General features: G+C 43.1%; 1 long non-coding RNA gene across 1 annotated transcript; it reads left to right on the top strand.

Moving 5' to 3' along the window:
* The first annotated feature begins 2723 nt into the window (after window positions 1-2723).
* Window positions 2724-3570, top strand: LOC121912183. Its single transcript, XR_006100020.1, has 3 exons — window positions 2724-2799; window positions 3129-3221; window positions 3320-3570. It is a non-coding gene; the product is annotated as an uncharacterized LOC121912183 (long non-coding RNA).
* The last annotated feature ends 9646 nt before the right edge of the window (window positions 3571-13216 follow it).

Below are 13216 nucleotides of genomic sequence, written 5' to 3'. Positions count from 1 at the left end.
CTGTTACTGTTATGTCTGCAGACTGGGGCTGCTGGGGTTTCTCTCATCCTCTGTTATTGCAGTGTGGGACTGCAGTTGGGTGAATGTAATGCAAGTGTGCGTGCAGTCTGTACGTGTGGGTAGTGTAGTGTATGTGTGACCCATGATGTATTGCCTGTTGTGAGTGTTTTGAGGTGTTTGAAGTGACCTTCTTAACTGAAGGACTTTGAAAATCAAAGTGTCTGTCTCTTTCTTTCCCTCACTCACTCTCTGTCCTCTTTACCTCTTTTTCTCTCTGCCTGAAACCTCTCGCAATCTCAGGGTGTGAGATTGGTGTTAAATGTGTTTCTTTGAGTGGAAATGTAGTATTTGTTCGTGTGGATGCATGTGCACTTACACAGTGTCTGAGTGTGTGTATCCTTGTGTTGCGTGTGTTGTTTTTCCTTGTTGTTTTTACCTGTCATCACCCAGCCATAAAGGAAATGCCTGTCGCCCCCATGTGACCCAAACAGACCCACGGAGGTGATTATCTTCACCACCATCACCATCCATACAGATCAACACGCAGTCATGCATTGACGTCACATCCTAAATTTCAAGATTGTCTTGTTACCCCATCTAGTAAACATGTAGAATGAGATTGCTTTCAAAATTTTATACCCTATAAATTTGGGAACTTGCAATAGGGCATGTGCCTACAGTTTTTCTTGAAGCAGTTATGTGATTCTCGTGATATTAATTTCCCAAAAATAATTGTCAGTTATTTCTCCCCATCACTTGTTTGTTCCTCTCAGAACGCAAAAGGAAGTGTGTGAAGAGAGGTTTTAAAACAAGGTTAGACAAGATTAAACAAGATTAGGTTGAAACCTAGTATATGGCTGGACTGTGTATGGTCAATGTGAGGAAACATGGCCAACGTGTTGTACAGGAATAGTCAGTGGTAGTGTTTATAATGTGAATTCCTGGGTATAAATGTTCATCTGCAATTTGTAGTGGTACCAGTAATATTTGCTGGTTAAGTATACTGAAGTAGCATACCACATGGCATGGTTAAACTATGTTTGAGTCAAAAAAAAGGTTATAAATGCAGTTTCAAGACCAATACTTTCCACTCATATCTTGGGATGTTTGATTTGAAACTTATTTTAACTCTAATTATAACTATTCTAATTGTCTGTTAACTCCCCTTGCTCTTTCATCTGTTTCTACCGGAGCTAAGAGCATCAGAGCTCGAAGCAGGAAACACAGTCACTCTGCGTCGCACTACTGTCCTCCACTTCCATCATCTCGCATTGATTCATTTTGAAAGAGCAGTGGCCAATGGGGAAACTCCAACACTCGGCCGGTCGACCAATGGTATAACTTCATCACTCAGCTACTCAGTCAGTCACGGACAACTGCGGTTATAGGGCTGGTCCAGCCAAAGACTAGTCTTTGAAGTGGTAATAGCTTTGCAGCGCACAGATTGTTAGACACAGTGTATTATTTAATGTAGCATAGCAATTCATTCTGTGGTGTGTCTGATATATCGTCAAATAGGCTCAAGAGACACACAACAACTTCCCTGTGACACGTTATGACCTGCATATAAAAAATCTACTAAAATCATAAAACCTGCACATGGACTAAGATACTGAATATGTCTACAGTATACTCACTACCCGAGTCAAATAACATTTTGGAGGGAAAAAAACTCCATGAGCAACCTATTTGGAATTTGCTTGGTACTATTTGAGACTTTGATAAAAATGTAATTGTGTTTATTTTTCTATTTTGTATTTAAATGTAATTATTTAATAACGCAAAACAGCAGAAATCTCAAAGGCACATATCCTAGAAGAATAGTTTGACATTTTGGGAAATACACTTGTTCACTTGTTTCTTACCAAGAGTTCAATGAGAAGATTAATATCACTCTCAACAAGATCTAATTTGTTAATTAGTGAGCTTTAGGGGTGCAGGTAGGATTATTTGTTAACTTCAGACAGACCCAGGCTAGCTGTTCCCCCCTGTTTCCAGTCTTTATGTTAAGCTAAGATACTAAGCATTTTAGCTAAGATGTAGCTTCATATTTACTGTAAAGACCTGACAGTGGTATCAGTCTTCATATCTAATTCATGGTAAGAAAGTAAATAAGCAGATTTCCCAAAATATTTAACTATTCCTTTAAAACCAGGGCACATAAATCTGAAAATATATAGCCAGGATAGTTCTGAGATTAACTTCTGGGAAAATATGTTTTCATGATTTTGGTGAAAGGTCCCTTCAACATAGTAAACACAAGAATTCAGTGACAATTCAATACAATGGCAATTCTCCCGCCAATTCTTCAAAGTCTTTCTCTTCCCCTCAAGCATTTTTAATCAGTGGGAAAGAGAAAGTATTGCTTTTCTCTAGGCGAGTGTTTGTTGGTGAGGCTGCATGTGTAGTCTTGTAGGATGACTTCATGCCATTACTGGGTGTTCTCATTATGCCTGGGTGCTGGTGAGCCTGGCGGGCTTCTCAGATTGTCTCTGCTCTAGAACTTGTTGGCAGGTTCCAAACAACCAAGAGAGAACAGGAGAGACACACTCGCTGCAGGGCAGAATTAAAGATCATAAATAAACCACTTGGGGGAGCTTCACTCAAGTTGTTCTTTTTTTAGCAGTGTCGGTCCCAACCTGGCAGGGTTATTATCCCACCCTGCAGTGGATGTGCGCATCAACTATTCAGTGTTAATACTTTCTGTTTGTCCTCTAACAAGTTGGAACACCTCAACCTGCTCTGTGTGTGTGTGTGGTCCAGGTCTTTCTCATGTTGTGGGTGTCGGGGGGTGACAAGGTCCGTGGGATGGCTTCCATAAGGCTGCTATGGTTCTATGTTTTTTGTGTGTGTTGTTTTTATTAAATTCCTTTTAATGTGTGTGTTTAGTTCTCATACAAAGTGCTAGATCAAATTGCTGTGGATGATACAAATTTTTCTTGCAGTGTTATCAGAGTGGGCTTTTTGCATGGACTTAAGCTTAAATCATTGTATGCATTATGGACATTCCCCCTTGCACTCCCCTCTGCTCTAATGCCTCTGCTTCCAAACTACTGGCCCACAGTCAGTCTGCCCTGCTATAAAGACAGGTGGAACTTACCTGCTGCTGTTTTTTCCTTCTTCCACAGGCATGTCAATCACAACCTGAGCTGGTCAGTTTGTAACTCTTTGCCGACTTAAGAAGTGGCCAGAGATCCCTGATGGGCCGTAAATCACAATAAGTAAAGGAACATGAATCGGCTGCTTATTGTGTGTTTGAGTGCGACCCCCGACTGTAGGCAAGCCCACCAGTGATTGTTTGTTTGCTGCTTGTTCCCAGCTGCTTCAACTTTGGGTTGACAGGGAGTGGAGTGTCGGGAGTCAGCACGAGCTGAGCCACAGACGGGGCTCCTGGACCATCACTGAGACAACACCCCCACTATAGGACGGACTCAGGATTGGACTGAGTATTACACTCATGTTGAAAGTTTAGTACTGGAAAACTGGACTGAGTTGTAGGGGAAGAAATTGGATTATTGTTTAATCTTCTTGTTTTTACTGCCTATTTTATTTTATTGTTTTATTGTTTTATTGCTGGCCAGTAGCTACTTTATTTTAGTTTATTAATATCTATTCTTGTATTATTATTTTTTGTATTAAACTAATTTGCATTTGGACACACCTGTGCCCTCTTATGTCTTTGTTGGTATGGCCCAGGGATTTTAATACTTGAGCAAAACCTTGTGACGTAAAAGCATGGAGATTGGGTGGAACAAATGGAGTCTATGCTTAGGGCCCAGGGCTGTGATGCTCAGCAAAAAGTGAATTTTGTGCTTCGGGGGTTAGATGGGGTGGCTGCTAAAGTGATGCTGCTAAATGAAAGAGCTATTTTAAATGAGTTAAAAAGATTTTATGGCCAGCCATGTTCCCTTGCTCATATCAGGGTTCAGTTTTTCTAATGCAGACAGAGAGAGGAAGAAAGTGTCGAGATGTATGTGCAGCACTGTGGAGAACTGTTCAATCGGTTGAAGGAAAGTGAGCCTCAGGTAGTAGCACAGGTGGCACCCACAGCTAGAGACCAGTTTGTCAAGGGGCTAAAGCCAGGTAAAGTGCAGAGGAAGATAGAATGCCTGATCAGACAGAGGCCAGAGCTCAACTTTTCTGAGGCAGAGAGGCAGACATACATGAACTGAACTGGTGGAAGGAGGAGGTTAAAACTGAACTGAGACAGGAATATATGACCAGCTAGCTACAATTAGCAAAACATTAGTGGATGAAGTACGAAGACCCCCTGACGGGAAGGTAGGTGTGGCAAGGCTGACTAGACAAGACCCTGTTGAGGTACCGGCATACAGTAAGATCCTCTGGGCTCAGGTCCTGGAAACTTCAAAATCCACCCACTCCTGTGTTCTGGTAGAGGGAATAAGTGATGAGGAGCAGTACAATAATGGAAACCCCCTGCAACAGTCCAGGAATACAGGTCTTTCTTGAGGTTTGCTGGCTACTACAGATTCCCAGATTCCCCCGTGTAGCAGCCCCCCTAAATGTGCTGTTAGCAGACACAGCCACTCAGAAGGATTGACCAGTGCAGTAGACTATCAGGCTGCTTTCAACAAGCTGGAACGAGTCCTCGTCAGTGTCCAAGTCCTTGCTGACTTTTCTAAGCCCTTCCAACTCTACAAGGATGCAAGTTTAGACAGCTTAGGAGCAGTCCTGTCACAGGTGCAAGATGGGAAAGAACTGGTTATTCCTATGCCAGCAAGGGCCTGCTGCCAACAGAAAAGAACAAACAAAACTACAGCTTTTTCAAACTTGAGCTGCTCGCTCTGAAATGGGTGATCACTGAGAAGTTCAAGAATTACCTTTGCAGAGCCAAGTTCACTGCCTTCACAGATAACCCTCTGGTTCACCTCAATACAGCCACGCTTGGTGCTATGGAACAAAGGTGGGTGGCACAGTTGGCCAATTTTGATTTTTCAAATATAGACCTGGTGTTACATAAATGTAGATGCTAACATAAATGCAGATGTGCTGTCCAGGTTCCCACAGGAAGGTGGAGGCCCACCAAGTTACTGCTAAGGGTCCCCAGGTTACACAGGCTCCACCAAGCAAATGGCTTGACACACAGCAAGAAGATCCTGCTCTACAAGAGGTGAGTGAGTGGCTTCAGAGGGGTAGGCCACCAGCAGCACTGCCAGTATCCAAATGACTCCTGAGGGATTGAGGTCGTCTGTGGCTGGACGCAAGAGTCTTGCAGAGGAAGGTGAGGACTTGTACTGTTTGGAAACAGTACCACCAAGCCATGGGGCATGTGAGTGCCACACGTACTGAGGCTGCCTTGAGGTGAGGGTTCTTCTGGCTGAGGCTGGGACAGGTTGTCAGGGATTAGTATTCAGACTGCCCCCAGTGTATCCAAAGGAAAGGCCGACCTGAGGTAAGAGCTCCACTCCTCCCTATTGAAAGTTCGTACCCCCTAGAAACTGTTTTCATGGACTACTTGTCATTGGGGAGGCCGGGGGATTATTAACACATATTGGTGATAACTGATTTGTTTTCTCGGTACAGTTGGGCGGTGCCCACCCAGCATCAGTCAGCAGTAACCACAGCAAAGGTTCTGGTTCAGGTTCAGGTCTGTATAAGGTTGAGCCTTACACAGAGGCCTGGGGCTGTTCTGAGAAAATACTGTCCAACAGAGGAGCCGCATTCACGTCTGCAGTCATGGATGAACATTTCCAGCTTTATGGTTGCAGTAAAGTACATACGACATCCTACCAACCCCAAGGTAACAGAGCATGTAAGTGTTTCAACCAAACCCTTACCTCCCACCTTAGGTCACTGGAAGAGGCCAACCAGTCACAGTTGCCAGACAAGTTGCCCACTTTACTGCAAGCCTATAACAACACTGAGCACAGTTGTACTGGACTAACCCCTCACTTTGTTTTACATGGTCGCCATGCAAGGCTGCCAGTAGAGATGGCCACTGGAGCTCCCCACACCAGATCCCGGTACAACCTGGATGGCTGGGTGCAATCACACCACCAGACACTACTGAAAGCCTTCCAACATGTAGCTACGCAGACACGGCTAGGCAGCAACAGGATAAAGCCAGGTAGAATTTGAGAATTAAACATGTCCCTCTGCTCCTAGGCGAAAGGGTTTTCTTGCATAATTTTTGCGGCATGACCAAGGAAAACTCGCCCTGCACTGGCAATCAACCCCCTATGTTGTGGTCTGCTAAATAAGACCCCATCAGCCAGTTTACAAGATTCGCCCGGAAGGGAAAGAGGGACCTAAGAGGACTATTAGTGCAACAACGTTCCACCATGCCCATTTAGACCCCAGCTGCCCCCTGCCCAAACAACCATTGGGTGAGAGACTAGGGACAGACTCTCTGTTGCACCCCTCTGCTTTGTACCTGTAACCCCAGCATTAGTGCTAGCAGTTTCAGGGCGAGGACAACAACCAACACATAAACGAGCTGGGGATGCATCATCACAGCAAGTCATAGTAGCAGGTCCAGAAGTGCAGCAGTCACCAGAATTGGAGCCAGGTGAGCAAGAACCCCTTTTAAGAGGGTCCACTAGGGAGACAAGAGGGAGGACCCCCTTCAGGTATAGGCAGTAAGAGCAGCATTGGCTGTTGGAATGACAACCCAAAAAAAGGATGCAGGTACGTGTCACGGGGTGGCAAGGGCCGTGGGATGGCTTACATAAGGCTGTTATGGTTTTACATTTTTATTGTGTGCTGTTTTTATTCAATTCCTTTTAATGTGTGTGTTAAGTTTTCATACAAAGTGCTAAATCTAGTTGCTGTGGATTTTCTTGCAGTGTTATCAGAGTGGACTTTTTGCATGGACTTAAGCTTAAATCATTGTATGCATTATGGACAATTGTACACGGCACATTCCCCTTTGCACTCCCCTCTGCTCTAATGCCTCTGCTTCCAAACTACTGGCCCACAGTCAGTCTGCCCTGCTATAAAGACAGGTGGAACTTACCTGCTGCCTGTTTGTTTCTTCTTCTCTGGGCATGTCAATCATAACCTGAGCCGGTCAGTTTGAAGCTCTTACTGTGCGGCAGCCTTAAGAGCGCATCCAACCGAGACGAGTCTACAAATGGCCAGAGATCCCTGATGGGCCATTAATCACGATAAGTAAAGGAACATGAATCGGCTGCTTATTGTGTGTGTGAGTGCGGCCCCCAATTGTAGTTGAGCCCACCAGTGATTGTTTGTTTGCTGTGTGTTTCTAGCAGGCGCATCCCTCCTCCGCTAAAGTGTTCCTGTGCAGCAGCCTCAAAGAGTGACTGACCAGACCGAGACGAGTCAGCGAGTGATCAGAGATCCCTGATGGGCCATAAATCATAATAAGTAAAGGAACGTGTTTTTGGCTGCTTATTGTGTATGTGAGTGCGGCCCCCAATTGTAGGCGAGCCCACCAGTGATTGTTTGTTTGCTGCATGTTCCCAGCTGCTTCTGCTTTGGGTCGACAGGGAGTGGAGTGTCGGGAGCAGCATGAGCTGAGCACCAGACGGGGCTATGCGACCGCGACTGAGACAACACCACCACTATAGGACGGACTCCAGATTGAACTGAGTATTACACTCATATTGAGATTTTAGTGCTGGAAAACTGGACTGAGTTGTAGGGGAAGAAATTGAATTATGGCTTAATCTTATTGTTTTCACTGCCTATTTTATTCTATTGTTTTATTGCTGGCCAGTAGCTACTTTCCTTTAATTTATTATTGCAAAACATAAGTCCCCTTAATATAAATCATTAATTTTAGGGTGAAGTTAAGGTAAGTTTGGGGTTATGTTATGTTATGGTTAGGGTAAGGGTTAGGTTTGGGTTAGGCAAGTAGTGGTTGTGGTTAAGGTTAGGCTAAAGGCTTATTTATAGTAAGTCGCTTGACACTTTTCGTAAGCGTCGCTCAACAGAATTATGTATTTTTGAAGAAAAAAGTGTCACTCGACACTTTCCTTTCATGTCGTGCACCTGGAGAATTTTGTTACCTTGCAGACACCATCATATTTTGTCACGCAATGTGATTGGGTAGTGTTACTAATGTCGCCATGGAGATTGTAGTTTTCACTGAATTTACTTATTGATATTTTGGTCTGTAACTTTAGATAACTTGTAACATCCTTATTTAATTGGTTTAATTAGTTAAGCTGGCTCGCCAAAACATAAATTGAAAATGTCATGTGACTTTAATTTCTGTTGAGCAACCTACCATAAAGTGGCCTTTAGTCTCCAGGAAAAGAATTTAAGTCAATGTAATGTCCTCTGAAGTGATGGAAACATGGCTGTGTGTGTGTGTGTGTGTGTGTGTGTGTGTGTGTGGGTGGGTGGGTGTGGGTGTCTTTTGGGTGCTAACAAGGGTTGTTCCAAGGAGTTGAGTAACTAAGAATATCTCTCCAGATGCAGCAGTAAACAAGTGTGGAGTTGAATACTTCACACTGACCCTTTGTCTAATTTTCCTCTCTTCCCAGGGGCTGCAGAAGCCTTTTTTACTGTCACAAATAAATCATATAGTTTTGAAACACCCTAATCTTTGAGCTAAAGGTGGTAAAAATGTCCTGACTCATGCTCAAAACTAGGCTGTAGGTTCCCCTTTTATTAGTTTTCCAGTATTCAAAATGAAGAATTTGCAGCTTCTTGCTACATTTTTGTTTTGTACCAGTTTTTTTATTGCTGCTGCTGTTACTGATGGGAAGGTGAGCCATCATGTGCCTACTTGTTGAGAAACAATATGAAAGGTGTTAGGTAATGTGAGAGGAAAAAGCAATAAAATGACAGTAAAGCAACCCTTTTTCTTTTTCTTCTTCTTCTTCTTCTTCTTCTTCTTCTTGTAACTTTTCACAAATACACCTGTTATGCAATGACTTTGAAAGCATATGCAGGCTGCAGCAGGGTAATATTGCATAATAAACATTCCAGTGTTAATATTGTGACATGCAACATAGTCAGTTTCATGCATAGTCATATGAGTACACTGCTGGTTTTGTATGCCGTAAACCATTTACTGCAAATTATTTCTTTATATCACTGCTAACTATTTTCCAGCCATTAGTTTTGGTTAAATAGGTCCACTATCAGTATGGAAATCAATTTGCAGACTTGAAATGTCCTTGAGATGATTATTGTAACACAATAAACATTTCTTTGACTTAATTTATTTTGTCATAGTCACAGAATGTAATTGTCGCTTAGTAATACAAACTCTTCTCTCACCCACTACTTGTTGGTGCATTCAAGGATGACCTGACAATAGAAACTTGAAAGTCATCAAACTTCTTAATGCAAGATATCCATTGTAGGATGTTTATACGGTGTTTGTCATGTTCTTGCTCATGAATTCAGCACTCAGTTTAAAAATTTCAGATGCTGAATCTTCCACAAATGCACCAACAAAGTTTTCAGTACCATTCAATGATAATGTAACCATGACAAAAAACAAACAATGCAACAAAATGTTCAAAGTGATGGATTATCTTTCTCAAACCAACTTTCAACCATTTGATTTTCATAGTGTGCTGACATGAATAATCTGATGCTATAGTTTACAATCTCTGACTCACAGTAATCACTCAAATTGAAATTCACCTGCCGCTTGTGCTTATAAAGCCAACGGGGGCAGTAACTCTTGCTGGATTATAACTGTTTCAGGTGAGAGGATGAGCCCATCTTCCATCCCTCCCCTCCGCTGTTCTCACAGCAAGCTGCCAAGCAGTCAATAAAGCAGCCCAGCCTTTCCTGACTACACCCCCGGGTGAGAGTGATCTACTGTGCAGGCTAGTAAAAATGTTTTTCTGTCCCTCTCACTCTCCACTTTTCTCCCTCTCCATCCCTATCCTCCTCTTGTCTGTTATTATCATCAGCCAGGTATCTTTGACTCATACAGGGACATGCCTTTCATTAAGAGCACTTGGCATAAGCATTGTGTCAGAGGCAGTGCTTTTTATCTTGATGGCTGGTGTCAGAGGTGCATAGATGTTGACATCTGGGTGTAAGCACCTTTTGGCTATGCCCCGCATATAACCTCTCTGCCTGACAAGTCCAGTTCTGGTTTTTGTCCTAATACTGCTGAATATCGACACCGGACTCAGGTCTGTCCAAATAGAGTTACCCACCACTGTAGTAGTCCAGAACAATGCAGCGTCTAATCATTTAGCAACATATTCATCAATGTGTTCTTGGCTCTTGGCTGTCCTCTAGGCTCTGTGTTCCTCTCATTTGCTTTTTGGCTTCATGTGCAACTCACATCACCTGCTTTCTGATCTCACACTATAGCATCCTGAGAGGAAACTATATTTCATACATCTTCCATTGTGATATGACGTGGTGATTTAGAGGGATACTAAAAATTTAAACAGTCACAGTACTGGGGAAAGGGCTTTCTGACCTCAGTTACCCTCAGACCAGAGGGTTTGAATTTGATGGATTCCAAAATGAAACAACACAAACCTGTATAATATCAAGCAATGGGGAAACATACAGGCCTGCGCGTTCAAGCACACAATCCTGCTGAGAGTTGCTAAACCACTTGCAGAAGTACAGGTGATAATCCACACTCATAAACTACACTGTTATCATTTAGTGCAGCTGGTTTGGAGCATCTTGACAACACAGGCGGGCGTAAATCACAAGTCCTGTATGTGAGAGTGTGTGTGTGTTTTGTGGGATCAGTAAAAGTTCGTTTGCCAACATCGCATTACCATTCTTGGTATACCAAAGCTCCAGAGGAAAAACCGCTGTTTGTCAAATGAGAGACTTCCACTGTTGGTTAACTGGAAACATCGGGGTTCTGGTCAAAGCTAGGAGAGGCGGCCTTCTGAGAGACAAAATAAAAACATGTCCTGAGAATGAAAGGGCATTCATTGAAGCAACACTGGAAGAATACATGCAGGAACGTCTGAAGGTGGCGGGGTCGTGAAGTGAAAAAAGCTTTCCTCCAATCAGGCCGTTGTTGGTTTAACTTAACTCAATCCAGCCGTCACCCCTTTATCAAGATTAAAGATCATGTTTCCGTGTTCACAGGCAGCTTGACCTCTTGTCTTCATCTGCCCAAGAGCTTCTTCCTCCTCCCATATGGCCAACAGCCTAGTTTCTGTGATTTTACTCTCACATTAGGGCACAAAATTTCAAGTTCACTTGAAAACACAAGCCGGGACACTCTGAAACATGTTATTGTGCTTTTGTGTGTCACGGAGCGCAGAGATGTTTGCCTTAGGCCTGAAAGGACATAATACAAAGGAATGCAAAGTGAGGCCACACCGTGACACACACTACTGTCTTCTGGCCAGCCCAGGGCGGTGTGCACACCCTACCATCACCTTGCAAAGAAACTGGTGATGGAGGTTTTGGCCCATCCAAGCACAAAAGGAACTAGACATTTTTATTTTTTAACCATGAACTCATCGGGATTATGCACAAGACAAGAAAGAAAACAACCAATTTCATACAGTGGATGGTGGCAGTGGCTGCTGTGCAGTTGTTAGTGTTTTAGAAGCTGAGTTTAAATACAGTGTTTTGTGTGATTTATGTATGTGTATGTGTACGTGTGTGACAGTATGAGGTAATGGGCACAGAGAGGTCAAAGTCGAAATGAGAAAACACAAAAAGTGGAGTAAGTAAATAACTTTAAAAATATCCACATTATCATCACATTATCATAGTCACATACACAAAGACAGGGATACAAATGCAAACATTGTATACACAGACATTCATGCACATAGGCATTGGACATTTGCTATATGAAAAGAGCTGTTTAAAGGAATAATCCACCAAAATGTTTTGAGTGTGAAGCAATCATTGTTTGGAACATGCTGAACATATAAAGCAATGGCAGGAAAATGGATTATTTTTCAGGAGTGGTTTGAGAAATTTCTGTTTATATTTTAATATGTTTTGACACACTTTTTTCCCCTTTTTTGCTGTGATTTTGGATTGCCATTGAGATAACTGCAATTAAACCAAGCAAACTACAACTGCTGAGGAGTAACACATTTTCTTGCGCTACCTTTCGAGCCCAGAGGTGGTGAGTATTTGATACTCAAAAGATAGATTTCCAGCAGAGTATTCCTTTAACGTGAAGGGGTGATGTTCAGCATCAGACAAAAGTTTCTCTCTTTCTTTCCCCTCCTCTCTCTCAGTTTACTATATGAATTAAAAATGCTGAATTAATCTCTTAACTTGCCGTGTCAGCGCAGTCACATTTCATGTCTTTAATCCATGCCATTTTAATGCGAATTTACATCACTGAGCTGTATTGTTCACGAGCATCCAGCTTAGCAGATGTTAAGTACAGCTCCTCTTGTCTTGTCTTTCTGCAGCTACATATCAATATGCCACAGAGACAGCCAGCTCTGAACAGGTGTTCCAGCTCACACGTGTGAGATCATGGCTTGTGAGGGAGACATGACAGCTCTGAGTAGCGAAAATGGTGTCTTTCTTCCACACTCCTCCTCCTCATCCTTCATCCCTCGTTTTCTCCATCTGGAGTTCTATCTGTAACCCATCTTCTATCCATTACCACATCATCCATCAGCAATAACGCCAAACAGTGTCCATCTTTTAATGCCTCGTAATGCAAACCTAGCAATACTACTGCTGCGACATCCACGCTGCACACACACACACACACACACACACACACACACACACACACACACACACACACACACACCACCAAATCCATCAACCAAGTTATTTTCATGATAATCACAGAGCCCTTATTGCCTCTGCCGCCCTCCACCCGTGACCAACCTGCCCACTCACCTCGCTGCCCACTCTGAAAAGCTATGATTGTCTCTTAATTTTCGGGTGCCTTTGGGTGACTCTAGGACTGCATTGTTTACCCTCAGCTCATGTGAGGGGATCCATCCAGCCACCCAGTGAGGTGCTTATCTGATGCAATGGACCATTGATCACCTTTTAACCCCACGATGAATTAACTCTCTGTTAGCTGAGTGGAGAATCATCCACTTGGTAACCTAAAACTAACCTAATATATTGCTGCTTCAGGTTCACAAGACCTCCACTTGTTGGTGTGTTCCTGCTTTAGACAGCATCTGTATATAATGCAAGGTGGATCAGATTCAAATGGGAATAAAATGGGATGTTGTGTTTCATTTGAATTTTGTTGATGCATGTTCGCAGCGTAGCAGTATATACAGTATGGCAGCACTTTGGGTGATCATTCCACTAAAGCGAAGCAAGGAAGACAGTGATA

The sequence above is a fragment of the Thunnus maccoyii genome, chromosome 14, assembly GCF_910596095.1.
Source record: "Thunnus maccoyii chromosome 14, fThuMac1.1, whole genome shotgun sequence".
In the NCBI taxonomy this organism is placed as follows: domain Eukaryota; kingdom Metazoa; phylum Chordata; class Actinopteri; order Scombriformes; family Scombridae; genus Thunnus; species Thunnus maccoyii.
The sequence above is the reverse complement of the archived record's forward strand: the minus strand, read 5'-3'. Positions and strand labels throughout refer to the sequence as shown.